Genomic DNA, 26,208 nt, shown 5'->3' with positions numbered 1-26,208 from the left:
CTCCAAAATATGCCATCATGCACTGGGACTGCTAAGTATAGCTGTGATGTTAAGGTGGTTTGACATATGACAAAGGTTATTTTAATGTTTTCCTTTAAGACATAATATTATATTATGGGTATGAAAGCACCTTTAATAATGAACATGAAATTACAGAGGTGAGGAGGCGATGGCGATGGTTTAGTGGTATTGTTGCTGGACTAGTAATCCAGAGACCCAGGGTAGTGCTCTGGGGACCCGGGTTTGAATCCCGCCAAGGTAGATATTTGAAATCAATAAAAATTTGGAATTAAAAGTCTAATGCTGACTATTAAACCATTGTTGTAACAACCCATCTGGTTCACTAATACCCTTCAGGGAAGAAAATCTGTCATCCTTACCTGGTCTGGCCTACATGTGACTCCAGATCCATTGTGACTTTCAAATGGCCTAGCAAGCTATTCAGTTTTAACAAAGTCACAAAAACAGAATGAAACCAGACGTACCACCCAGCATCGACCTAGATGCCGGAAACGACAACGGCAATCGCAGCCCTGTGAACCCTGCAAAGTCCTCCTTACTAATATCTGGGGGCTAGTGCCAAAATTGGGAGAGCTGCCTCACAGACTAGTCAAGCAGCAGCTTGACATAGTCATCCTCACGGAATCATACCTTGCAGATAATGTCCCAGATCCACCATCACCATCCCTGGGCATGTTCTGGCCCACTGGCAGGACAGAGCCAGCAGAGGTGGCGGCACAGTGGTATGCAGTCGGGAGGGAGTTGCCCTGAGAGTCCTTAACATTGACTCTGGACCCCATGAAGTCTCATGTCATCAGGTCAAACATCGGCAAGGAAACCTCCTGCTGACTACCACATACCGCCCTCCCTCAGCTGATCAATCAGTGCTCCTCATGTTGAACATCATTTGGAAGAAGCACTGAGAGTGGCAAGGGTGCAGAATGTACTCTGGGTGAGGGACTTCAATGTCCATCACCAAGAGTGGCTCGGTAGCACCACTGCGGTTGGAGTCCTAATTGAAATAGCTGCTAGACTGGGTCTGTGGCAGGTGGTGAGGGAACCAACAAGAGGGAAAAACATACTTGACCTCATCCTCACCAACCTGCTTGCCGCAGATGCATCTGTCCATGACAGTATTGGTAGGAGTGACCACTGCACAGTCATTGTGGAGACGAAGTCCCACCTTCACATTGAAGACACCCTCCATCATGTTATGTGGCACTACCATTGTGCTAAATGGGATAAATTTCGAATAGATCTAGCAACTCAAGACTGGGCATCCATGAAGCGTGTGGGCCATCAGCAGCAGCAGAATTGTACTTGAACACAACGTGTAACCTCATGGCCCGGCATATCCCCCACTCTACTATTACCATCAAGCTGGGGGTCAACCCTAGTTCAATGAAGAGTGCAGGAGGGCATGCCAGGAGCAGCGCCAGGCATACCTAAAAATGAGTTGTTAACCTGGTGAAGCTATAAAACAGGACTACTTGCATTCCAAACAGCATAAGCAGCAAGTGATAGACAGAGCTAAGCGATCCCACAACCAACGGATCAGATCTAAGCTCTGCAGTCCTGCCACATCCAGTTGTGAATAGTGGTGGGCAATTAAACAACTCACTGGAGGAGGAAGCTCCACAAATATCCGCATCCTTAATGATGGAAGAGCCCAGTACATCAGTGCAATAGATAAGGCTGAAGCATTCGCAACAATCTTCAGCCAGAAGTGCCGAGTGGATGATCCATTTCGGTCTCCTCTGGAGGTCCCCAGCATCACAGATGCCAGTCTTCAGCCAATTCAATTCACTCCACATGATATCATGAAATGGCTGAAGACACTGGATACTGCAAAGGCTCTGGGCCCTGACAATATTCCGGCAATAGTACTGAAGTCTTGTGCTCCAGAACTTGCCGCACGCCCTAGCCAAGCTGTTCCAGTACAGCTACAACACTGGGATCTACCCAGCTATGTGGAAAATTGCCTAGGTACTTCCTGTACACAAAAAGCAGGACAAATCCAACCCGGCCAATTACCACCCCATCTGTCTACTCTCAATCATCAGTAAAGAAATGGAAGGGGTCATCAACAGTGCTATCAAAGGACGCTTGCTTAGTAATAACCTGCTCACTGATGCCCAGTTTGGGTTCTGCCAGGGCCACTCAGCTCCTGACCTCATGACAGCCTTGGTTCAAACATGGACAAAAGAGCTGAACTCCCTAGGTGAGGTGAGACTGACTGCCTGTCCACCATCTGCCAGGTACAAGTCAGGAGTGTGGTGGAATACTCCCCACTTGCCTGGATGAGTGCAGCTTCCACAACACTGAAGAAGCTTGACACCATCCAGGACAAAGCAGTCCGCTTGATTGGCACCACATCCACAAACATTCACTCCCTCCACCATCAATGCACAGTAGCAGCAGTGTGTACCTTCTACAAGATTCACTGCAGGAATTCACCAAGGTTCCTTAGACAATACCTTCCAAACCCACGACCACTACTATCTAGAAGGACAAGGGCAGCAGATAAATGGGAACACCACCACCTGGAGGTTCCCCTCCAAGTCACTCACCATCTTGACTTGGAAATATATCGCCATTCCTTCACTGTTGCTGGGTCAAAATCCTGGAACTCCCTCCCTCACAGAACCGTGGGTGTACCTACACCACATGGACTGCAGCGGTTCAAGAAGGCAGCTCACCACCACCTTCTCAAGGGCAACTAGGGATGGGCAATAAATGCTGGACCAGCCAGCGAAGCCCACATCCTGTGAATGAATAAATTTTTTAAAATTAATAATGTAATTTAGGGGAGGAAATCTGTCTTCTTACCTGGCCTGGCCTACTTGTGATTCTAGACCCACAGCAATGTGGTTGTTTCTTAACTGCCCTCTGAAATCATCAAGCAAATCACTCAGTTGCATCAAACTACTACAAAAAAGTTGAACAAGGATAAAACTGGATGGACACCTGTCATCAACCTAGGCATTAGAAACAGCCAAGGCACACCCTGCCCAGTTGACCCTGCAAAGTCCTCCTTACTAACATCTGGACAACAAAATTGGGAGAGTTGTCCCTGAGAGCCTGACATGGTCATACTCACTGAAACATACTTTGCAGTCAATGTCCCTGACACCTCCATCACCAGCCCTGAGTATGTCCTGTCCCACCTAGCAGAGGTGGAGGCACAATGGTATATAGTCAGGGGTGAGTGGTCATGGGAGTTCTCAACATTGCCTCCCCACCCCATGATGTCTCATAGCACCAGGTCAAACATGGACAAGGAGACCTGCTTATTATCACCTATCGCTCTCCTCAGCTGATGAATCAGTGGTACCTCCATGTTTTACACCACTTGGAGGAAGCACTGAGGGTGACAAGGGCACAGAATGTACTCAGTCTGGGGGACTTCCATGTCCATCACCAAGAGTGGCTCGTGAAACACCACTGCTGGCTAAGCTGGCTGCCAGATTGGGCGTGCAGCAGGTGGTGGGGGAACCATCAAGAGTGATAAACCTTGTTGTTCTCGCCCTTACCAATCTACCTGCCACAGATATATCTGTCCGTGACAGTATTCATAGGACTTGCCAATGCAGGAGATGAAGGGCGGAATTTTCCATTCTGGGACTAAGTCTAGTGGCAGGGCCTGGTGGGGGGGTTTTCCCATTGTGGAGGTTGCTGGGAACTCCTGCCATATTGCATGACGCTGGCCTCATTAAATTTATGCATTGTGGGGTTTTACGACCTATCACGCAGTGGGCGGGCTGGATAACTTGTGCTCCATATCTGGGTGCCATTTTTAAATGGCGTCTGGACATAACTGACCCAACGTTGAAGATAGAAGATGGACCTCCTGAAGGTAGAAGATGGACCTCCAGGAACACTCTGAAGCTGGAAGATCCACCTGGTAGATGCTCCCCCCACACACTGCTGCATGTTTCAGAGTCCACGATCGCTGGAGGCCTCCATCCCGAACTCCAGAGGCTGACCCAGGCTTTGTTCATGTAAGTGCCGACATGTTGGCCCAGATGTATTCTGGACGGATGTGATTTCCCGCTGGTGGCGTGGACGATCAGGGGGTGGAGAGCAATTCCAGTCAGACCTTCATCTGCATCCCATCAATGGGATGCAAATCGGTTTCACGCCAGCCTCTGCCATTGTGGGCGGGAGCGCAAGGTCCTGCCATCATTTTATGCCGGAGAGAAACTGACTTTTCAGCTCCTGTTGCATTGTTCCCTCACGCCCGCCATTAAATCCGCTACAGGGGGTGGGACTGGAAAATTCCACCGAAGTCCTGTCTTCAAAATGAGGACACCCTGCATTGTGTTGTGTGACACTACCACTATGCTATATGATAGTCTCAGAACAGATTTTGCAGCTCAAAAGTAGACATTTAAGAGGCACTGTGGGCTATCAATTACAGCAGAATTTTACTCAACCACAATCTATAACCATTTGGCCCAGCAGACCCTCTACCATTACCATCAAGCTAGGCGACCAGCCCTGGTTCCATGAGGAGTGCAGGAGGGCATGGCAGGAACAGCACCAGGCGTACCTAAAAATGAGGTGCCAACCCGGTGAAGCTACAACACAGGACTGCAAACGTGCCAAATAGCAGAAGTGGCATGTTAAAGACAGAGCTAAGTGATAGCAGACCAAAGTTCTGCAGTGCTACCACATCTAGTCATGAATGGTGGTGGACAGTTAAACAACGGACCAGAGGAGGAAGCTCCAAAATCATAACCATCCTCAATGATGGGGGAGCTCAGCACGTCAATGCAAAGCAAGGCCGAAGCATTTGCATCTAACGCCAGCCAGAAGTGCCAAGTGGATGATCCATCTCAGCCTCCTCCTAGCTCTCCACAATCATAGATGCCAGCCTTCAGACAATTCGATTCACTCCATGTGATATCAAGAAACAGCTGAAGATGCTGAATACTGCAAAGGCTATTGGCCCTTACAATAGTATTGAAGACTTATGCTCCAGAAATAGCAACACTCTTAGCCAAGCTGTTTTAGTGCAGCTACAACACTGGCAATCTACCTGACAACGTAGAAGATTGCTCAGGTGTGTCCTATCCACAAAAGGCAGAACAAATTCAATGGGCGGAATCTTCTGCTCTCGCTGGTGGTGAGCCTGGAGGCAGGAAGGGCGTTTACTCAGGCAGGGTAGTGTGCACCTGAACCCCGCTGTCTTTCTAGCTCCACCAGAATTAAGTTCTGGGCAGGAAGGCCCCTGGTCAACCTTCTCACCCCGCTGCCAATTGAGGCCCTTAAGTGGCGAATTAATAACTAGTTAAGGGCCTTATCCTGCTGCTATTGGGATTAACTGAGCTGCAAACAGGGCTGTCACCAAGTGGTGTGCCGACAGGGGAACCTGTGCAGGCAGCTTGTCACTTCAGAGGGTTTGGTGGGGGGGGTCCCTCAACCAAAGGCAATTAGTGCATTGAGAAGGAGGGGTGGCCCACTCAGAGCCACCTCCTGCTCTTGCTTCTGAGCTCCCTGCCCTCCTCTCCTGCTACCCCCACCCTGTGACCCCCCCTCCATCCCCCTCCGCCCACATTATTTACCTGTAGCCTGCGTCCTCCGTGATCCTGGGACTCTGATGCCTGTGCTTCCATTAGCAGTGACAGCCTTCTCAGCGGCATTGCTGAGCAGAAGAGCTACCGGCCTCTGATTGGCCAGTGGCACTTGCTAGTCAGGACTTCTGCGCCTGGGGTCTTGATTCCAGGGGAAGACCCACTGGTGGCCTCACCACTGCCTGATTGGTGTATGATTTGGTGGGCCTTCCCGCAAAGAGGCACTGCAGGTATCTTGCCAGGTCTCCAGCTGGCAGGCAAGATCACCCCATGCCACAACAAGATTCCACCCAATGAGCCAATTACTGCCACATCAGTCTATTCTCAATCATGAGTAAATTGATGGAAAGTGTCATTGATTGCTATCAAGTGGCACCTACTCAGCAACAATCTGCTCACCAATGCTCAGTTTGTGTTCTGCCAGGGCTATTTGGCTGCAGACCTCATTAGAACCTTGGTCCACACATGAACAAAAAAGCTGAATTCCAGAGGGGAGGTAGTAGTGACTGCCCTTAACATCAAGGCAGCATTTGACCAAGTGTGGCATCAACGAGCCCTAGCAAAACTAGAGTCAATGGGAATCAGGGGGGAAACTCACCACTTGTTGGAGTGATACCTAGCACAAAGGATGATGGTTGTGGTTGTTGGAGGCAATCATCTCAGTTCCAGGACAACGCTGCAGGAGTTCTTCAGAGTAGTGTCCTAGACCAAACCATCTTTAGCTGCTTCATCAATGATCTTCCTCCACAACATAAGATCAGATGTGGGGATGGCTCACTGATGATTGCACAGTGTTCAGCAGCATTTAGAACTCCTCAAATACTGAGGAGTCCATGCCTACATGCAGCAAAACCTAGACAACATCCAGGTTTGGGCTAACAAGGAACATTCCTGCCACACAAATGCCAGGCAATGACAATCTCCAACAAGAGAGAATCTAACCATCTCCCCCTGATGTTCAACAACATTACCATCATTGATTTCCCCCAACATCCTGGGGGGTTTCCATTGACCAGAAGCTTAACTGGACCAGCCACATAAATACTATGGCTACAAGGACAGGTCAGAGGCTAGGAATCCTGCAGCAAGTAACTCACCTCCTGACTCCCCACAGCCTGTCCACCATCCACAAGGCACATGTCAGGAGTGTGATGGAATACTCTCCACTTGACTGGATGAGTGCAGCTCCAAAAACACTCAAGACACTCGGCACCATCCAGGAAAAAGCAGCCCACTTGATAGGCACCCCATCCATCACCTTAAAAGTTCACTTCCTCCACCACTACTACACAGTGGCAGCAGTGTGTACCATCTGCAAGATGCACTGCAGCAACTCCCCAATGCTCCTTCAACAGCACCTTCCAAACCTGTGACCTCTACCACTTAGAAGGACAAGGGTAGCTGACACATGAGAACATCATCACCTGCAAGTTCCCCTCCAAGTCACACACCAATCCTGACTTGGAACTATATTATTATTCTTTCATTGTTGATGGGAAAAATACTTGAGCTCCCTCCTTAGCACTGAGGGTGCACCTACACTGCACTAACTGCAGTGGTTCAAGAAGGTTTGTCACCAGCACTCGTACAAGGGCAATTAGGAATGGTCTATAAATGCTGGCCTTGTCTGTGATGCTCACATCCCAAGAACGAATTAAAAAAGCACAATTTATTTTTTCTTCAATGGTTCACCTACAGTTGCAAAAAATAAAAGTTGTCATACTATATATAGTGAACATTTTATTCACTGTACATAATATAATTTTGTTTATTATAACCCCATTACTGTTCTTTTTATAGTCCTTGCCAAATACCTCCACAGAAAAATGTGATCATGGCAAAACAGATATTTAAATTCATTAAAAGTAATCGTCAAATAAATGGATGGGTGTAGCATTTCCATCTCACTCGCCCTGTCACTCAGTTGGTTAAAGTAGTGATTAGCTAGCCTCACAAGCCAGGACAAAAGAGGTCCGATTGTCAATGTTTACTGAGATAGTTGATCTTAGTTGGAATATTACAATTACAGGAACTTGCAAAGTGGCTGTGGGGAGTGGGGGTTTGGGGAGGGTGGGTGGGTGGTAGGGGGTGGGAAGGAAGATCAGATGATCCCTGGCTCCCTGCCCAATTGTATGTAGGCAGGGAGGAGGTTTAGGGAGGATCTTGCATTTGAAGAGGAGCGCCTGGGCAGGGGAGGCTGCAACTTTCCTTTTGGAGATGATATTATTCATACTTCCCTGACTGCTTTCTTCTTAAAGGAACTACATTACTTCTATATGATCTAGGAAATTTTATAAAACTGAAGGAGCATTATAAACCAATCAATAATTACATATACAGGGTGTATTTGTATAGCACCTGCATTGGTTTTATGCCAGACATTAGCTAGAGACATCTCTATGGAAAGACTGAAATGCCAAAAGCATAATGATTTTGCACTCTAAATTTGACATTTGAGTTCAAGTAGGTTTTTTACTGCTAACTTTCACAACTCCATCTATATCCGTGTTTGAGAGCATAGGACTTAATTTTTAATACAGTATGTGTAACTTTATTACTGCACAATAATTGAATTTTTTTATATTAATTTAACTTTATTTTAAGTGATACCTTTTGCTGTTCTCTATAATTTAGGATTTGTATATCTGTATCGTTCCCAGGTAACCTCACAATCTTCCTGCACTCAAATCAACATTACATGAAATTAAATGACGGTTAAATTACAGACATTAAGGAATAACAGAGACTTAAGGAAGACATTTTGAGCAGTGAGGTAATGGAGATAGTTGGTAAGTTAGTGGTGAAGCCTGGGCAATTATTTTCTGTTTTCTACTATCATTACAATCTACACTGTAAAGCAAATTTCACTTTTAAAAAGAAATGTATTTCACAGATGAGCAATTTTTATACATTTAATTTATGCCATAGCTTCCATTTGTTGGCAATATATGAGCTAATGAATAGCTCCAATGCTGATCAGCTGCCAAGATATTTAATCAAACCTACAAATAGTTTATTGCTGAAAATAATCCAGAGAAAAAGGAGTTTTTTGATATACTATAGCATTAAAAGATTTTGTTTTGTTATGCTTGAAAATTGATTATGTTTAATTATTTTATAATGTTATTGTTTATTCTGGTGACATCATTGGATGGTGTTGGATATTTTCATTCAGAAAATGACAGTTTGCATTTTGGGCTATATGCTAGCTTTTTTTGGCCAAGTGTGTCACACAATTAACAACACTTACACGACTCAGACTCTCCATTGTGTCTGTTCTTCAACTATTTCAAGACATATAATGCACCATGTGAATGGAGGAAATGTGCTAACATATAAAGGCGATATTTGGAATCATTTTGTGACCAATTATTTATAGTGTTTTATTAATCACAATCTGAGAGTTGTGGTAGTAGTAGGAATGACTAACAGACTTACAGGACATGGTAGCCAATAATTTGATTATTTTTTGGCGCCATTAAAGACAAGCACATGGAGAACTGGAATTGGTTGATTTAAAGATGTGAGATTTTAAATATTTGATATCAGTACATTAAGGTTTCGAACATTAACATTACAAGAGTAATTTTATATTTCCCACTTCAAACAAATCTGATCCACCCCTGGAATGATAATCCTATTTGTATGTGTGAATGTGTTAACATTATTGGTATAAGCCATAAAAAATTACAATCATAAAAGCTGCATAGAGGGCACTTTCCTTCAGTATGTCATTTTTTGTTGAGGATCACCAGGTATTTGTAATGCACTTGCATACGTTTGACACAAAGTTATGATGACTATAAAAACAAACATAATAGGAGCTAAATTGGACAGTCCCTAAAACAGGCAGGGGGATTGCAATGTGCAATTAAACCCCTTCTGTTTATTGAAATGCAAGCAGCATGCCAACTTCATGCAACCTGATCATTAGGATGATTGCTGCATGCAGCCAGCACTAACGCCACAGCTTATTGGATACATGCATCAGCAAGGGTTCCAAAATAATCACATCCGGGCACCGGTTAAAGCTAGCCTGTACCTCTGAAAAGGGAGGTGCATTGTGTCTGGAGTAGGAGCTGGCAGTCATTTTTTAAAAATTCATTTGTGGGATGTGAGCATCACTGGCAAGGCCATCTCTAATTGCCCTTCAGAAGGTGGTGGTGAGCTGCCTTCTTGAACCTCTGCAATCCATATGGTGTTGGTACATCCACAGTGCTGAGTTCAAGGAATTTGACCCAGCAATAGGGAAGGATAGGTGATATAATTCCAAGTCAGGATAATGTGTGACTTGGGAGGGGAACTTGCAGGTGGTGGTGGTTCCATGTGCCTGCTGCCTTTGTTATTCAAGGCAGTAGAAGTCGCAGTTTGGAAGGTGCTATCAAAGCATTGCTGTAATGCATCTTGTGGATGGTACACACTGCTACCACTGTATGCCAGTGGTGGAGGGAATGTAATTTTAAGATGGTGGATCGGTGCTGATCAAGGGGACTGAATGGTGTCAAGCTCCTTGAATGTTGTTGAAGCCACACGACTAGGCAAGCGAGCAGTATTCCATCACACTCCTAATTTGTGCTTTGTAGATGGTGGACAGGCTTTGAGGAGTCAGGAGATGAGTTACCTGTCACTGATCTGCTAGCCTGTGACCTGCTCTTGTAGCCAAAGTATTTATATCGCTCGGTCAGTTACGCTTCTGGTTAACAGTGACCCCTAGGATATTGATGGTGGGGGATTAAGCGATGGTAATGCTATTCAACGTCATGAAGAGTCATGCAAGTCATGCAGGAAGTGAATCTGACCTGCGAAACAGCGAAGAATGAGACAACAAAGAAGACAGCAGGCTCCAAGATTTTGATATGCTGCACTGGAGGCCTTGATGGTGGAGGTGGAAAATATCGAGATCCCCTGTATCCACAGAGGACAAGAGGCTCTTCAGATATACACTCAAAAAGCACATCGAGTAGATCATCCTCTGAAATTCATACTTGGAGCCACAAGCTCAATGACCTCACATGAGTGCTCATGTGGATGCACTTTCAAATGTCATATCTTACTAACTACACCATTAGACACTCCTGAATTCACCACATGCCCATCACCCATTTATCAACAATCCCTATCAATGAGGACTCCTTCCTAACATTAGTATACCCCATTGCACCATCACACACATAGCACTGCTGCATGCCTCACATCCACATCTCACAGCTTGCAAAAATTGCCTGCCATTTGACCGTAACACCCACATCCACCAAACAGATTGCACAACACTTACTGACACACTTCCCTCTCTCTTGCATGGGAAAGTGGTGCAGAACCAAATGCAGCCAGAGATAACTGTAGGGGAACAAGTGGACCAACATGTCCTAACATTCAAAGCAATGATGGTAATGGTCATTATTGGAGCAGCCGTGGCTGACCCTGTGACCAACAGCAGGGCTGAATCAATTGAAGATTCCATATCCTCATACATATTCCTCCTTCTCATATCCCACTTTCCCTTCATCCCACAATCTCTTCTGATTTAAAAGCTTCAGGTGGTATAAGCATGTTCCTCTTACTTCCCCTTCTTCCCCTCACCAAACCTTACCTATGTACTTTTCTGATATCAGATACCCAAGAAGTACGACCTGGCCAGGCAGTGGAGGAAATTCAAGAAGACAGTGATGGCAAAGACACGCCATCATTTGATTTCATGCTCACTCTGACCAGCTCAGATACTAATGAAGGAGATAGATTAGAGACAGGAGACAGCAACCAGGACAGAGAACAAGTATATTGCAGGTGCCAGCTCGCTGAGGGTGAGGCTGCACATGAGTTCTGCTGCAGAGGACTCAGACAAGAATTTCAATATTGCACTTAAATTAGTTCTTCACGTGCAGTCCAAGCAGTCTTGGATGCTGCCTCCCTTCATCCTCCTCCACCTTCCTGCTCCCCCTCTTCCTTCTCCTCCCCCATCTCAAGCACTTACTCTGTTGACAAGGACTGTCTCCTCATGATGGCAAAATTGTGCAGCACGCAGGGAGACCCCCCATGAAACTTCAGACCTATCAGTTGATTACTGCAGGGATCCCCCAGAGCAGTCTAGGCAGCAGAATTGTTACTTCAGCTCTCCAATTGCCTGCTCTATCACATGTCTTGTGGGAGCATAGCTCTCATTGTATGCATGTTGCGCATGTATGCATGTGTTGCGAATCCAAATCATGAGCCATGTCACCAACAGATAGGCCAGTTGGCCAGTAACCACCCTTTGCTTTGCCATGGTGGCTAAAATGCAGCTGGCACAGCAGACAGCTGCAGAATGAAGGCATCATGACTGCTGCCAGGATGCTGGGCATTGACCCGTATGATGCACTGCCTATGGATATTGAGGGAGTGGAATCCCTTTCAACTCCAGTACATGGAAGAGTTGACATGTGCTACCTGCAAAGCAAATTGTGTTTAGTTAGTGGCACCATCCACAGTGGGGAAGCCTGTAATCCCAGTGAAGCCATGTGCTCACTGTGCCTTCTTTTCTCTAGAAAGAGAGAATAACATGTAGGAAACTTTCTTTGCATAAGCACCTCAGTGACTACCCTTATGCAACAGTAGATGGCAAACTACAAGATGTTGTTAATATCTCCAGCTCCAGCCCAGAAAAAGCCATGCACATAAAAGATTGCGTCTGGTGCAATTTATAGCAGAAGTTTGTGTGGGCAGTGAAACAATTTTTATCCGTGAATGGTACCTGCAGTGCTCAAATAACGGATGCCAATGAGCCCAATCTTACATCCAACTTATTTTTGTATGTTATTTGGTTATGAAGTCTCATATATGAATGAATCCTTATCAACTACCAACATTAATTTCATCCTGCTAGTTTAAAATAAGAGTGGTAGCTTAGAGAGAAAACACACTTGGGAAGATGTCCATAACACCCTGTGAATTTCCATATAATGATTATATACTAGCTTATTATGGACTTATGTCTCTTCCACCAAGCTACCTAATGTAAATGGGAAGAAACATTTGTTGTAATATTAAGTACTTTAATTTATAGATATGCTGGAGATTAGAAAACATTGTTGAAAACCATTTTAAACCAGTATTATGATTTTATGTAACACGGAAGCTAATCTTGTGATATTTGCATGTTTCTTTTAGTTTAATCACTAGTTGCCACATTTTCTGCTTGTAGAATTGGAATAGAGTTCGTTTTTTTGCAGTTTTAATGACAATGGAAAGAATTGTGATGAGATTCTTTTCTGTAGTTTTGCTGTCATTAACGTCAAATTCTAGAAATCTCAATGTGGGCGCAATAACTCCTTCCTTTCTCTTTTCAATAAGTAGATTAATGGCCGTTAAATTTTGTTAATCAGCAGTAGAAGGCAACAACTCAAAACCATGGACAGAATCGTCCCCTCCCGTTGGCGGCGGGTGTCATGGCGGGTGGAGAAGAATTTGGTGTGAGGGGCAGAAATCAGTTTCACGCTGGCGTGAAATCACAGCTGGATCATCCGATGGTGTTCACCATGACGGAACATGAATCCTGCTGGAGGCCAGTAATGGGATGCAATGTAAGGCCCGACCAGAATGGCCCCTCCACACCCCATTTATTGTTACACCAGCTCAGAACACGTCTGGACAAGTGTGATGTGCGGAAGTTGGGCTCAGATTGCGGAGACCCAAGGAGAAGAAGATGCTGGAGCCCTACAGCTACTGGAGGAACATGTGCATCACGTGCTGGGTGGATCCTCATGCACATGGTTTCACCGCGAAGCAGCTCTCAGAAGGTGAGAGGCCACTGTTGATGCTTTGGGCCTGCTTCAGAGCATCACGGTCTTGGGAATGGGCTGCTACGGATGATTGGCGAAGGGGGGGAGAGGAAGGTCTAAGTGTGAGTGGGAGAGGAAGGCGTACCAGCAGGCTGATGTTGGGAGGGGTGAGGAAATTGTCGGGGGGTATGAGGTTGGGAGGGGGAGGACGAAGGTGTAGGGGTGGTGAGGTTGGGAGGGGAGTACAAAGCTGTCGGAGGTGAGATTGGTAGGGTGGAGACAAAGGTGTCCGGAGGTGGGGTTGGGAGGGGTGAGGAGGGTGCCGTGGGGGGGAGGGAGTACGGGGTGAGGAGGCAGTACGGGGGAAGGAAGGTGTAGCGGGGGAGAATGCTGCAAATGGGGAAGTAGGTGCAAGCGGGGAGGAAGGTGTAAGGGAGGGTGTTCGAAAGGAGGAAGGTGTCGGGGGGAGGAGGGAGTTCAGAGGAGGGATGGTGTCCAGGGGAGGAGGGAATTCGGAGGGGGGGAAGGTGTAAGGGGGAGGTGGGAGCTCGGAGGGAAGGAGAGAGTAAGGGTGGAGGAGGAGGTAAGGGGGTGGAGTGCCCAGGTGAACGTGCAAGGAAGGGGTCTGTGGAGTCAATGACTACCTCCTGGGGAGCAAACTGAAGATAGGAGTGGTAGGAGGGTATGGTGAGTGTGAGGGGGGCAGAGGGAGCCCATTTTAGGGTGGGTGGGTGAGAGGGTGAGGGTGCATTGGTAACAGTAGAATGCACGGTGAAGGTGGCTGACACGGACCCTGGGAGTGGGAAGGAGGAGATCGGAGAGGTCAATGTAGATTGCCTTTGAATTTTCAGGAACATAGGGAACATGCTCATTTACCTGGACATCCTGGAGTAACAAGGATTTGGGTTGGTACGTGATGGTGGGGAGGTGGAAAGTGATGCCGGGGGGAGGGGTTCACAGTGATGGGTGACTGGGCGAGAAGCAAGGACAAGGGAGCTTATCTCAACTTGACAACCACCACTTCACAGAAATCGAAAGTGAGTGGAGTCTCATGTTGGACAGGCCCAGGTGCTGAATGGGAGTGCAACCAGTGGGCGGGCGGAGAAGCAGATCAGCTCAAATGGACAACTGAAAGAGAACCCCATCAGGCAGCATTGAAAATGCTCGGGACAGTGAGATGAGTGTGATGGATGAAGGCTCTGCATGCATGTGAGAATGCTTGCACAAGGCTTCGAAAGGCCCTGCCGCACTCACATTTCTCCCTGCAGAATCACTTGTGGTGCGGCAGCTGAACTGCTATTGGGACAAATGCAGGCAGAGAACTCCTGAAGCCTGCCAATGAAGCTGAAAGACATTACACATTATTCCGTGAAAGTGAAAATATTTTCAGATTGTAAAGTGACAAAAAGTGTTCATCCATGCAACCACTTATGATCAGAATTTCTTAACTTTTCTAGGCCTACTGCTTCTTTTAGGTGCTGCCCTGACATCCAGAGCAGGGGTGAAGACAGCCTGTGCAATGATTGTCCCTGTTGCCTCTGATGACTTCAGCCTGTGTCCTCTGGAGAGTCAAGGCCTTGAGGGCCCCGGCTTACTTTGGCTGTTCTCCTGTGGGCCCAGCTCTGCAGTGACAGAGGACAAAGTTGAGGGGGTCATAGGCAAAGGGGACTCGGAGGGAGAGGACAGCCTCTGAGATTCCTGTGTAGATGACCCATGGGTGTCCAGCTGTCGCTCCTCCTCCCTTCAGGTGCCTGAGGGCCCTGGTCTAACTCCTTGAGGGGAAGGAGCATCTGGAGGGACGTCAAGGTGCCCCTTTTCCTCCTCATGTTGCCACTGCAGAAATTCACCCATAGCTACCTCAATGGAGTGCAGGTCTGCACGCATCTCTGTGTCCTACTAGACCAGGGTCTCCATGGCATCCGCCATCCTTCCCATGGAGACCTCTATATGCGCACATGTGGGTACCACTTCATCAGAGAGCAGGCGGACTCACTCCTCCAACTCGCATGCCTCTCAATTGAGGGCTTCCAACAGCTCTATGTGATGTTCCCCTGCCTTTTACTTACTCTCCACAATGAGTTGGAAGGCTGAATCCAGAGGCTTATCATCTGACTTGGACCTAACAGATGCCTTTTCCCCAGCAGTCCTCTGAGTGCCAGGGAGCTTGGCTGAACCTGCCCCCTCCTGCCACAGACAAGAGTTAGTGCCGTGACCACCAGATTGTGAAGCCAAGCCTGCTCTAGATCTAGTTCTCATCGAGGTGTGTGTCTCTGTGCTGGTGGAGGGTGTGGGTAAGCACTGTGGCGGGACTTCCAGGCTGCTTATTTCCAGCTCTTCAATGGAGGAGTTGTCCTCTTGGCTGAAGGTGAGGACGTGGATGGAACTGAGGGGCCCGCTAGCTGAGGGTGTCGGTCACTTGGCAGAGCTCCCTGTGAACCAAATTAGAGATAATAAGTGCGTGGCAGCAGAGTCAAGAGCAGGAGAGAGAGCACTCACAGTTGTGTTGAGAGAGGGATGATGTAGTGCAGGATCCTCACCTGGATGTTCGCTGCTGACCTCCCCGTCGCCACAGGCACAATCCATGTGCTCACCAGTCAGCGTGATGGCACACTCCTCAAAGTGAGCAAGGGGCCTAATGTGGGCTATTCCATCCCTGGACTGGGACCTCTTCCTGCTGCTGTGAGCTAACTTCTCCTTCATGAAAACAGATGGAGAGAGTGTGAGCAGGACCTATGGCACTGCGTGGAATGTTTGTGTGGTGAGCGGACCCATGGACTGAATGATGATGCGAGCTCCAGTGGATTTGAGTCTGATGGAGATGTGAGGGTGTGTATGAGAGTTAGTGGTGTTGTCCCTTGAAGTGTGAGATCCCTGTGGATGTGTGATGGGTTTGTGAGTGTGTGAGTTGAGAGTAATGAGATGGTTGACTTACCCTGGTGGAACAGAGGAGAGCATTCATCCTCTTCCTGCATTGGATGGCTGACCTTCTCTGTTCTCAGCCACCACCTCCCAGGCTGGATAGGTGACTCTAGTGAACCTCCTGCGGCCAGACCAGAGGTAAAGGACATTGTGGTGGCCTTCCATACGTCCCAGAGAGGCGTCCCAGAGAGGCGTCACAAAATTTGGGGGCTGCCGTCACCTCTGCTTTTGGGGCCATCTGTCGCCTGGAGCAGTCCTGGTCTGTAGACACAGGCCAGAATTTTGACGTCAGTGTGCGGGGGTGGGCCAGGCATGCCGACTTGTAAAATGATGCACAGTGATGTCAGGCGTGCGTCCTGACGTCAGCACACGTCATTTAGGTATTATGTGGGCCCGTGCCCGCCGACTGTCAAAAGCCTATTAAGGCCATTAAAAAACCAATGAAAGTAATTGTCAACGTTGCCCATCCAACCTTAAGATTGACGGGCAGGCGAAGAGCCCAAGCGGCCTTCACGTTTTTCAGGAAACCTCATCCACAGGCGGGATGAGGTTTCCTGAAGGTTTTATTACATAAAAAAATAATTTTTGCACAATTCATAAACATGTCCCAGCTCATGTGATACTGTCACATGGGGCAGAATTTTCTGCCTGTCGAGTGGGCGGGCCCGACCCAATCTCCGGCCAGCGGGGAGCCGAACCCTGCCAGAGAAGCGGGCCGCACCGCCATTTTACGTGGGCGTGCAAATTAAGGCCCGCTCAGCGTGACGTCCGGCGGGAAGTGCTATGCGCTCCCTGTGCGGGCTGGGGGGGGGATTCCCAAATGTGAGAGTGCGCTCTTTTGCGCATGTGCACGAAAGAGCACACATCTCCCTGAGGCTAAGTGCTGCCTCAGGGAGATTGCTTACACTTTTAAAAGTATTAAAAATAGGGAAAAAAAATTCCTTAACATGTCCACCTCATGTGACAATGTCACATGAGATGGGACATGTTCATAATTTAGATAATAAGTTTATTAAATTTTTTAAACCCTACATGAAACCTCACCCCGCCAGTGGATGAGGTTTCATGTTTTTTCTATACCCCGCCGGGGCTCCTGGCCTACCCACCAACCTTAAGGTTGGACGGGCAGGTCCTTTAATTGTTTAAATGAACCTGTCAATGGCCTCATTTGGCCATTGACAGGTCGGCGGGCGCACAGCTGATTTTGCTGCGCCCCCACCTTCCTGAAAATTTAAATGAGGTGGGATGATGTCGGGGGTTTCTCCCGATGTCATCCCGTGTCATCTTATGCGTCGGCGAGCGGGCCCCGCCCCCTGCTTGCCGACGGCAAAATTCTGCCCATGAGGGGGCATGTCTAAATAATTTTTAACTTTATTATTTATGAGCTTTTATTATGTACTTAATCTCCCTGAGGCAGCCCCGACTCTCCCTCCTCCCCCTGAGGTAGTGCTGAGCGCTTCCGGCCATGCGTAACGCTGGGCGGGCCTTAATTGGCCCACCCACGTACAATGGCGGTGCAGAGTCGATCACGGGTGGCGATCGGCTCCGCTTCGCCCGTGCCTGCTCCCAACTGGCCCGCCCAACATTCAGAAAATTCTCCCCATAAAGTAAGCTGCACTCTGGAGCGATGATGTGCTGAGGTCACGGTGTGTGGGCAAATCGGAGCCCACCCACCAGCGATCCGGCATGTTTCCCATGAATGCATTATTAATAGGCAGGACACACCGGGAAGGGGATGATACGGCACAAAAACCCACCATTACGGCCAGCAGGTAAAACGTCTTTTCTCGTGTCCGCTACCACTCTTAGTGCAAATCTGGGACGATTCTGCCTCATATTTGCAAACTGCATTTCTGAACACAACCATGGAATAGCGCCTGTAATAATGATCCTCCTTAAAGGAACAGTGGAGGGCAAAGCAGAAGAACATATGAATGCTTGGATGGATCCTGTAGCACCGATGTTGAAGAAAACACTAGTGACCTTCTTTCCCTTTGATAGTGCAGCACAGATTGCTCTCTTTGTGACCAAGCCTTATTATGTGTACACTATTTAATGTTCCCAGGCAACAGATTGTGACTTTGATGCAGTTGACTTGCTTCATGGGGTTTTTTCTGTGAGTCATTCGCTTCCAGTTCCCTCTGTGTTTTTCACCTGCCCTCCCCTCCTATTGCTGTTGCACTGAGATGCCCAACAATGGCTGCTGCACCTACGTTGTGAAGCAGCAAATTCCTCTTGTACTGTTCAAATGCTGTGGTGATATTTCAAAGCCTGATTTCTCATCATTTTGACTTATGCCTCTTTTGAAACGGATTTCTAAACAGATGTTTCCTTTATATTCTCTCTGCAGTCTCTCATAGATTCTCACGGCTGGCCCTGAGCATGGACTTAATGAAGAAAACTATGACTATATAGAAAACTATAACCCTTATGAAACAAAAGCTTGCGAATTGGTGATTTTCCATCCCTGCTTGGGAAATGTTGATTTTAAAAAATGGCTGTGTTAGAATAATATTGTTTGAACTTCTGAAAATAACTGCTCGTTTAAATGTCCATATGAACATATGAATTAGGAACAGGAGTAGGCCACTCAGCCCTTTTAGCCTGTTCTGCCATTCAATAGGGTCATGGCTGATCTGATTGTAACCTCAACTCCACATTCCTGCCTACCCCTGATAACCTTTCACACCCTAGTTTATTAAGAATCTATCTACCTCTGCCTTAAAAATATTCAAAGACTCTGCTTCCACCGCCTTTTGAGGAAGAGAGCTCCAAAGACTCACAACCCTCTGAGAGAAAAAATTTCTCCTCATCTCCCTATGTGGGCGAACCTAATTTTTAAACAGTGGCTCCGAGTAATAGATGCTCCCACAAGATGAAACATCCTCCACATCCACTCTGTCAAGACCCCTCAGGATTTTATATGTTTCAATCAAGTCGCCTCTTACTCTTCTAAACTCCAGCAGATACAAGCCTAGCCTGTCCAACCTTTCCTCATAAGACAATTATGTGACATAATCATTGCAGTTTATAATAATTTCTTCTTCCTTATGCAAAATGCCTTAAATCATAAGAGTCCATTAGATATTTAAGATAAGGTAACAAATAGCGCAAGGCTTAAATTGCTTATTAGCACAAACTGTATCTCAATATTCGCTGTTGTCTTAAAATGCACATTGGCCTATATTTTGTGGTAATAGTGGCAATGTCTCCTCTGAAACTGACAGAAACTTCTCGAGTCCACATATGTGCAGTTAAAGGTGGGAATCCAGAAGTCACTGCAAGTGATTCTATGCTGCTTCATAGGGTGTGCTGTTAAAGTCCTGTAGTTTGCATTCAATTAGAAATCACTGACCTGTTTGAACTTCCTTGTTTACACTTTAATATTGCTCATAACACTCCTTAAAAATTATGCCCTGTCAACAAGGTGTAACTGGGATTTTAAGTGTACCAGATCAGAATTGCTGCTGAAGAACTTTTGGCTGTGAAAAACTAATTTTGCAATCACGTTATGTAAACTTTCTCTAATCTGATCATTCCAATTTTTATATAATTGTTTTAAAATATGTTTCTGATATTTCAGCTTCAAATGAATCTCTGGAACTAAAAGTCTGATGATGACCATAAAACCATTGCCAATTGTTGTAAAAACCTATCTGGTTCACTAATGTCCTTTAGGGAAGGAAACCTGCTGTCCTTACCTGGCCTAGCCTGGCCTACATGTGACTCCAGACCCACAGCACTGTGGTTGACTCTTAAAATGCCCTCTGAACAAGGGCAATCAGGGATGAGCAATAAAAATGCCGGCCTAGCCAGCGACGCCCACATCTCATGAATGAAAAAAAAAGAATGTGCATATTCCATTCATCTATTTCATGATCTGTAAAATTTATAAAAGGTGAAGGATAATCAGTGTATTTTAATTCCTGGTTTGCTGTCTGTGAGAATATCTCAATGTGATTGGCTGATGCTGGACTGTTCGAGGTTAGACTGTTAATTTGGTACCAAATTCAGATTAACATTGAAGTCCACAGCAGAGATTGTTAGAACTCTTGTGGACAGCTTTCTTTGATTCAGCACTGAGCACTATTTTTTATTTATTATTCTTTCATGGGATGTGGGCATCACTGGCTAGGCCAGCATTTATTTCTCATCCCTAATTGCCTTTATTTAAGAGTCAACCACATTGCTGTGGATCTGGAGTCACATATAGGCCAGACCAGATAATGACAGCAGATTTCCTTCTCTAAAGGACATTAGTGAACCAAATGGGTATTTATGACAATCGACAGCGGTTTCATGGTGATCACCAGACTTTTAAATCCAGATTTTTATTGGATCCAAATTTCACCATCTGCTAAGAGTGGGATTTGAACCCTGGTCCCCAAAGCATTACCCTGGGTCTCTGGAATACTAGTCCAGTGACAATACCACTATGCCTCCCTATCACTTCACTGCTGACCACAAAATCCTGCTATTGTTTCTCAACAAAAATGTTTTATGACAATTTTGTGGTAAGGTAGCAAGTTCTGGGTTTGCAGACTGTCACTACTCAACTTATATGGTAGTGATTCAGACTTATTTTACTGGTAATAGGCAATTAATAACCAGATCATAGAGTTGGTAACGTGCATTGAGATTTTCATTATGTGCACTGAGAATTACTTTGTTTATCATTTTGGATAACATGAGAGGTTGTTTGTTTCTTTCTTGCATATTTTTGATAGCCATGGTCAGTGAGAGAAATGATACAGGATAAGCTTCTTGTTGTAGATGATAACATTTATATAGCACCTTTGATAACATTTATATAGCACCTTGAACCAAGGCCCTACAGAGGGGTAAGAAAATGGACAGTGAAATGTAATAAAAAATAGCCAAGCCAAACAAGTATATGTTAGGAGGAATGAATTTTATCAAAAAGGTAAGTTTTGAAGATGGTTTTAAAAAGAGAGATGGAGTTGGAGGGGATTAAGGAAGGAATTTCAGGGAATAGAATCTAGTCAGGTGAAAGCATGGCAGCTGATTGTGGAGCAATATGGGAGTGGTTGGGGGGGGGGACATTTTTAGGATGGAAACCTGTGGAGTGCCACAGGGATCAGTGCTGGGCCGCAACTATGTACAACATATATTAATGACTTGGATGAGGGAAGTGCATGTACTATCACAAAGTTTGCGGATGACACAAAAATAGGTGGGAAGGCAAGTGGTGAGGATGACACAAAGATTCTACAGAGGGATATAGACAGGTTAAGTGAGTGAGCAAAAACGCAGCAGATGAAATATAATGTGGGAAAATGTGAGGCTATGCACTTTGGCAGGAAGAATAGAGGAGCTGAATATTATTTAACTGGAGAAAGACTGCAGAAGGTTGAAGTGCAGAGGGATTTGGGAGTCCTTGTGCATGAATCACAAAAAAGCTAACATACAAGTTCAACAGGTAAGAGGGAAGGCAAATGGAATGTTGGCCGATACTTCAAAGGGAATGGAGTATAAAAATATGGAAGTCTTGCTAAAACTTGCATTAAGCAAGTTTCTTCAGTTTGAAACAGTAAATTGCAATATAGGCAGATCAATTCTGTTCTTTATTCATGCAGTTACACCACACCTCGAATACTGTGAACAATTTTGGTCCCGTTATCTAAGGAAAGATATATTGGCATTGGAGGCAGCCCAGAGAAGGTTCATTAGGTTGATCCTGGGTATGGAGGGATTTTCTTATGAGGAGAGGTTGAGTAGGTTGGGCCTGTACTCATTGGAGTTTAGAAGAATGAGAAGTGACCTTATTGAAACATATAAGATTCTTAGGGGGCTTGACAGGGTAGATGCTGAGAGCTTGTTTCCCCTTGTGGAAGAGTCTAGGACCAGAGGGCATAATCTCAGAGTAAGGGGGCACCCATTTAAAACAGAAATGCGGAGGAATTTCTTCTCTCAGAGAGTAGTGAATCTGTGGAATTCTTTACTGCAGAGGGCTGTAGAGGCTGGGTCATTAAGTATATACAAGGCTGAGATAGACAGATTTTTAATCAGTAAGTGCATCAAGGATTACAGGAAAAGGCAGGAAAGTGGGGTTGAGAATTATCAGACCAGATATGATCTCATTGAATGGTGAAGCAGACTTGATGGGCTGAATGGCCTACCCCTGCTCCTTTGTCTTATGGTCTCATGGTCTTGTGGAGCGGGATGGTTGCATGCACAGAGGCCAGAGTCAGAGAAATGGAGAGTACACTGAAGTTGTGGAGCCATAGGATGTTACAGAGTTGGGAGGATGAGAATTTTAAATTTAAAATATTAGGGGGATAGAGGAGTGGCTAATAGAAAACAGAGAGTCAGGATAAATGGGTCATTTTAAGGGTGGTGAACTGTACCTGGTGGAGTGCCACATGTGATGGGGCCTCAACTATTCCTGATCTATATTAATGTCTTGGATGAAGGGATCGATTGTATCATAGCCAAATTTGCTGACGATATGAAGATAGGTAGGGCAGCAAGTTGTGAAGAGGGTGCATAGAGTAATTAGGAAGGCAAATGGAATTTTGGCCTTAATTGCGAGGGATAGAGTATATAAGTAGGGAAATTTTGCTACAACTGTACAGGGCATTGGTAAAACCACACCTAGAGTACTGTGTGCATTTTTGGTCATCTAACTTAAGGAGGGATATACTGGCCTTCCAGCAGCAACCACTGCCTCCCCTGTGGCACTGCTGAGCACAGGAGCTGCTGGCCTCTGATTGGCCAGCTGCTCTCTATACGTGAGACTTACGCCCTGGGGATTCCAGGGGAAGGCTCACCGGTGGCCCTGCCACTGTCTGATTGGCTTGTGCTTTGGCAGGCCTTCCTGAAAAGAGGCAGCCTGGGTCTCTTGCTGGCTCTCCAGCCAACTGGCATGACCGCAACGCCTCAACAAGATTCTCCCCAAAGGATCTCCCATTTAGGATGGAGATGAGGAGGAATTTCTTCTCTCAAATGGTCATTAGCATTTAGAATTCTGTTCCGCAGAGAGCAGTGGAGGCTGAATCATTGAATATATTCAAGGCTGAGTTAGATAGATTTTTGACTGACAAGGGAGTCAAGAGTTATAGGGGCAGGCAAGAAAATGGAGCTAAAACTACAATCAGATCAGCCATATCTTGTTGATTGGCGGAGCAGGCTTGAGGGGCCGAATGATCTACTTCTGTACCTATTTCTTATGGGACCTGAAGCCATTGACAAAAAAGCCATATACTGTGCTGTTTATACATGTGATTGCTGTATGTTTAGTATGTAGTAATTTAAAAGCCAAATTGATTCTCTTTTTATTCTATGACAAGACATTTATGAAGGTAATATATTGTTTGCCTCGCCTAACCTATTTCCCTTCTTTAATACATACTATTCTAAATACTGTTACCACAAAGGTATTTACATGGTAGAGCTTTTAAAATATGTTTTTGCTTTTTTGTGAAAATTGGACAGTTTTAAATGTGCCACTCACTATACGTTTCTGCAGTCAGTCCCTATACTCTATGCATTGTAGCAGTAAGAGTGAGAGAGAATTTCCAAACTTGAGCCAACATTTACTTCAATGTACCTTCCAGGGGAAAGTTCATATAATGACAGGGTTTTGGAACATGTCTTAGGCGATGGTATATGTGGTTGTGGGAGAAGCAAGAAACTGAATAAGCAGGTGAAAAAAACATTTGAGCCAAAAATACTTTCTGAAGCAATTTATTACAGCCTTTAGAATTTCAAGGAACTTTGTACAAAGAACTGGATTTATCAACCTAGCAGTAATGTAAACATTCTTAACATTTCTTGCGTGACTAGCTGAAGTTCAATGAGCCAAGTTTTATAAGAGTACACTTATTTGATAACAATGCCATTACTTAGTGCTTCCTGGAATAAAGCTATTTAAAGTGCATCGAGGATTAAAATGTGGAATGTTATAGGATACACAGTTCACAAACACAAAGCAGTTAGGACAATTATCGGTAATGGTAATACAAGTTTCACTAAATCAATTCATCAACAAAAATGAACTCTGAACCCGAATCACCGGTAACTACAATGTAAACACAATTTGGATAAAGTGAATGTCCTGTAATGTGAACCGTTTCATGCAAAGATTTGCTATAGCATTGGAACTACGGGCTGGATTTTCCTGAAGACTTTGTGGTCCTGAGGTCTGGACCAAATGGGGGTCCAGAGCCCACACTTGCTGGGAGCATGGCTGGCATGCAATCTTCTTGGAGATGGTTTCCTAAATAACTGACAGTGTGCTTGGTATACTATTAAGGACAGCGGGTGGGCTCCCAATGCTGCAGGCCCAATCAGAGGGCTACCAGCTCTTGAGGATCAGCAGCTCCAGTGGGAGAGTTGGGTGCTGCTGAGGCAGGTCGTGACTGTGAGGCACCCTCAGAATCATAAATTTAATTGAGAAAATGGGAGGGGCCAAAATATATTTGGGAAATCAGAGGGGCCAAACCAGTAGGCCCCTCTGAGCTGGGGGAAAATCCAGGGAAGCCCATGGAGCTAGCGGCCTATTCACAGGGTAGGGGATGGGGGGGTGTGGGCACAGACAGTGCTGCAAAATCACCCCTAATTGGGGCCTTAAGTATGTAAATTCGCTACTCATCTCTTTGCAGAGGACAGCTAACTTGCTTCACAGGCTGTCTCGGGAATCTTCCATGGCAATGAGGTTGGGTCGGTAGACAACCCCAGTGTGTCTCTCCATTATTTTTCCAGCACTCCACCATCCTTTGCCCCTCCCCCCACCCAGCCTCCAAGCCCACCACCACAAGGCCTGAAAAATTCAGCACTAGAGTCTTCTCTTGAGGGTGGAGTGTGATTTATATTGATTACAACTGGAAACATGCAACAGCAATAATAGAAATAGGTGGAGTCATTTATGATTATAAAAAATGTGCAATAGTTATGAATTTATTAAACCAGGTTTATTTAGATTCTCCGGCCTCCTCCACAGAAGCACAGATAGCAACCCCAGGATTACATAAAATAAGAATTACATAAATAAGATTACAGAGAATGCTACATTCCAGCTTTCAGACATTTCAGGGCAAAATGCAGGCCATATTCTCAGGGCATTGGAGATCTAGTTGCAACTATTAGACTTGTCATCCTGTTGATTATGCACACCCAAATCCCACGTTCATTTTAATGGCTACAACTGGAGTCGACCTGCATTCTTTTCTCAGGACAGTAGCACAAGCAAGGCCTCCAGACTATCCCCTTAGTCGTCTAGATTAGACAAATAGTATGTAGCAAATTGTAGCAAATTACAATCTACTCCCTAATGTTTGATAAATTTGGCTGGGGCAGTGAGGTCTGATGTGTAATGAATAATGTATAAGCTATGTTCTGCAAAGGACAATTATACTTGTTCTGGGAGTGGAGGAGATACAGGAGGCAATATTCACCGCCTACTACCCTGTTCATGGTAAAAAGCAGAGGGACAGGCAGAAAAAAGTTTTATTAAAATCCAGTCCTATCTACTAGTTTCTCAAAGCCCATCAGACTCAATTTTCGCACTAGCCTCAAAATGGGTGGCCAACATTCAGGCAGGAGCCTTATAAATATTTCAACTGTCTTATGCCAGTTGTAGAACCCTGATGCAATTATCAGGCACCAATGGTTGGAACATGGATTGTTGATCCATTGGCAGCAGTGTAGAGTGGCCTAACCACCAGCTGTTAAAGTGACTACTGAAGGTCACTTTCAAATGCACAGAAAAGTCATCAATGTTCTACCTGAACTCACAAAAATCTTTTCATCAGCTGTTGACCGCTCAATGGGGTTGCCTCACTCACTCACTCTTCTTTAAATGCTTACTCTAGCTCCATTCGCCACAGCCCTCCCCCAACCTGATTAGCAATCTGCCTGTGAATCAAAGTTCAAATATAACCCTAAGTAGTTTCTTGGGGTTGCAGGCACTTCAGCTGATTCTTTAATAGCTACAGTGT

General features: G+C 45.6%; 1 protein-coding gene across 4 annotated transcripts in view; it reads left to right on the top strand.

Annotated features, from left to right (window-relative positions):
- Positions 1–26,208, top strand: part of LOC144682849 (neuronal PAS domain-containing protein 2-like) — a 212,620-nt gene that overhangs the window by 6,449 nt on the left and 179,963 nt on the right. The window contains exon 1 of one of the 4 annotated variants that reach the window (XM_078545642.1): positions 8,250–8,365. The exons of 2 other annotated variants lie outside the window; for them this stretch is intronic. The gene's annotated coding sequence lies outside the window, so the exon portion shown is untranslated. Of the gene's footprint in view, positions 1–8,249; positions 8,366–26,208 lie in introns of those variants that run through there. One more of the 4 variants, XM_078545643.1, reaches the window with a different exon arrangement.

This window comes from Cetorhinus maximus, chromosome 7 (assembly GCF_964194155.1).
Source record: "Cetorhinus maximus chromosome 7, sCetMax3.hap1.1, whole genome shotgun sequence".
Classification (NCBI taxonomy): Eukaryota; Metazoa; Chordata; class Chondrichthyes; order Lamniformes; family Cetorhinidae; genus Cetorhinus; species Cetorhinus maximus.
The sequence above is the reverse complement of the archived record's forward strand: the minus strand, read 5'-3'. Positions and strand labels throughout refer to the sequence as shown.